Here is a 3,551-nt window from a genome sequence, read left to right as displayed (position 1 = left end):
GAAAGTGGACGCACATGCGATCTCTACTAAAGTATTCTTGTATTTTCCTTCATGACATTTAACGAGTTGTCAACACAACGCAACCAATCAAGAAAATAAATTGCTGGATAAGAGAATACGTTTCACCGTTTTTCTTGGGCAAAATAAAACAGTGCCTGAACGACATATTGAACAATAATTATCTAATCACCAGTGATGGCCCAGCACACGAGCCAGCTCTCATACAGTCCGTGTGCTGTACCTTTTCAAAAACACGCACACGAAGTCTGAAGCACACGCTCGTGTGCCGTGTTGCTACTAGATCGAGAGTCGTATGCTTCGAAGAACCAGCTCGCGATGCTGGCTCATCTGCTGGCTCACGTGCTGAGTTGAGTGTCCGTTTTTGTTTTTTATTTAGTAATATAATATAATTTTCAAGCACACAGTGTCCGCTCTTGTATTGTCTCTTGTCAGTAGGTGGACTACACAAGTAGCACACGTTCATGGGTCTGGTTTTAAAAGCACTAAACACGAGTTTAATAGGCACACACTGCAGGTATAGAGCAGCTCGTGTGCTGAGCTCGGACATCACTGCTAATCACTATAGTCTGGGTCCCTGCTCATTTCTCCATTCCTGGCAATGAAAGAGCCGATATATTAGCCAAATGTGGTGCTATTGAGGGTAAAATTTATGAGCGACCGATTGCTTTCAACGAATTCTATAGCGCATCTCGCCAAAGAACACTTTCCAGCTGGCAAGCTTCTTGGGATTGAGATGATCTGGGTCGATGGATGCACTCAATTATTCCGAAAATATCGACAAAGGCATGGTTTAGGGGACTGGATGTGAGTAGGGATTTCATTCGTATGATGCCCAGACTCATGTCCAACCACTACACGTTAGACGCAAATCTCCTTCGAATTGAGCTCTCCCAGACTAATCATTTTAAGACTTAGTTCTGATTCCAGCTGCGACCATGAGTGCAACCAATAGCTAAATTAGAATAGAAATTATTAAATGATACAAACAAACTCGAAATAGTTTATGAAATTATCAACAAAATGTCTGAAAATAACAGCTTATTTCTTAATTTATAGAAGTTAATCGTTTGGTTCAAATAATATTTCCGAGTAGATTTCATAATTAATTAAGAATTACCTAAGATGATATTTAAGTAATAAGAGGAATATGAATTTGAATCGTTGTGACTATTTTATAATTATATTAGGATAAGAATTTTATGTAAAAGTGTACGGCGAAGAAAAACTTATGTAAACTGCCTTAAGAAATAAACGTATTTATGGAAGAAAAAAAAAAGAAAATACGTTTTGTGGTGCATTAAATAATAAAAAATTTCATGAATTAGATTATTTGGCTTGTTCAGAACTATAAACATGAACGCGGGACTGTGTTTGAGATTTTTAAGTAGGATTTTGAAATGCGGTAGTTACAGTTCGATAAGAAAATCAAACTATGTATTGTCGCTGCAGCACTAATCTGCAATTCGCTGGACAGTCCAGCGCAGCGACGTTGCCGAGCGACGTCAGTTGAACTGCCATTTCCTATACATCAACTGATAGAATCATGTTACTTTATACATATTTTGTTGTCTTGTTTATGAACAACGTGCTTCAACATAAATGTATACATTGTCTTGCTCCACTATCGAAGTACATAACGATGGAATATCACTTTCTGTATGCGCTTTAAGTTGATAATGTATGTTTAGGAATCAATGGGTTTGACACTGAACGTTACAAGCGAGTGAATTTTCGTACAATTATGAGTGATTAATATATCGCATGACAGTCTACATACCATTGATGCACAGCGAACTTCGCTGGAGAAACATAGTCAGGCGAGAGAGACGTCGCACCCGATTTTTTTCTGCATGCACACAAAATACAAAATACAAACACAACTACTTGAAAATAAATTCTTATTGGTTTCGTATGCTAAATTTTGCGAGAATTTTAGACGTATTGAACATCATCTCTACCGCAGGTTAATATAAAGCGAGACGCAGGTTAAAGCTCTTGCACGAAATAAGTCTTTACGCATAACTGTAGAGTACCACATCAGCCATGTTTCGCAACTAATTTCTGCAATGAACATTGAAACGTAAAAGTAGTAGTTTTACGCAATAAAAATATTTGTATTGAATACAATTACAATTGAAAGAGTATGGAAATGTTTGAAGGACATATTAATTTTAACGAGCATATTTTCCACCGCATATTTATCCGGATGATCCTCTTCGCGTTGTCTGAATCAACAGAACTTAAATTCGATTGTGCTAACTGTGATGTTTGTTCAGAAGACCATCAGCAAAGCTTCGCATCGAGCTTATAGCTTGTTTGATAGCGATCGCCTTTATGGCTGAAAAGAAATTTTAACAGATAATCTCGGAAGTATTTATCACTCCATTATGTGATATTGTTCTCTACTTTCGACAAAGAACTGATAGAAATATGCATCCTATACAATAAATCAATTAGGATCTCTTCCGGTCATCATACTTCTAGTGTCAATTCTGCAGCTTCATTAACACAAATATAGTTATCAACAACGTATCAATTACCAAGGTAATATTTCGAACCACTAAAAACCCAACAAAAGACAATCGATCCATAACCATCCGTTACTATGATCAGTAAAGATGAAAAAGTAGCTTCAAGAATATGCACAACCAAAAAGGACGATCAATCCTTTTGGATCAGGAATGAAGTTTTTAAGTGTCGTCCCCCTCGGAAGCAATATATAATTCACGTTCATAATTGAAGTGCAGCCTGAAATATCCGGAATGTAATTTAAGAGATTTCACTCATTTATCTCTTAATTTCGTAATTCAAGGAAATCGAAGGAAAACGAACAGCGGAAAACTTTCTATCAAAACGATTTTTACAAAATTCAACAGAACACTTCTTCTTAATTTATTATATTTTTACTCCTATAGAAAACCGAATACTGACACGAATTCAAGTTGATAAATTCGAAAACAAAACCTCATTTAAAGTTCATTGAATTCACCTGGTTGACAAAGCAAGTTTCAACAGCGAGTTTTCTCACTGCGTGAGTCTAATTGTAACAAGAAGTCCATTGAAATTTCTCGGGTAATTTTTCAAAAGGGCGTATAAGCAAGTGACAGTTTCTCTTTAATCACTCTCTCTTTCGATTATTGTGACGTGATTAAAAAGATTTTCTTTTATATCACTATTCTGTTTGAAAGTCGAAAGTTTCGGGTATAATTTCATGCAAAGAGTTGAGTGATAAACGTGGAAAACGCTTGGTAATTAACAGAAGAGAAAGTAAACAAAGAGAAACTGTCGCTTGCTTATACGCCCTTTTGTAAAATTAACCGAGATTTGAAATATATTTAGAGAATAACATTTTCAATAAGTGTCGATTTTTAGCAGTGTAGCATGTTAAGCTGTCATATATCTACCCAACACATGCTCAATTGGATGTGTAAATAGAGAAACCAAACAAAGGAAAAACAAAACGAAAATTTCTCTCAATTTCGCGAATGTATGAGTGCTCTCGCTCATTTGTGAATACTATTTTATAAGAC

This window comes from Malaya genurostris, chromosome 1, assembly GCF_030247185.1.
Source record: "Malaya genurostris strain Urasoe2022 chromosome 1, Malgen_1.1, whole genome shotgun sequence".
NCBI lineage: Eukaryota > Metazoa > Arthropoda > Insecta > Diptera > Culicidae > Malaya > Malaya genurostris.
The sequence above is the reverse complement of the archived record's forward strand: the minus strand, read 5'-3'. Positions refer to the sequence as shown.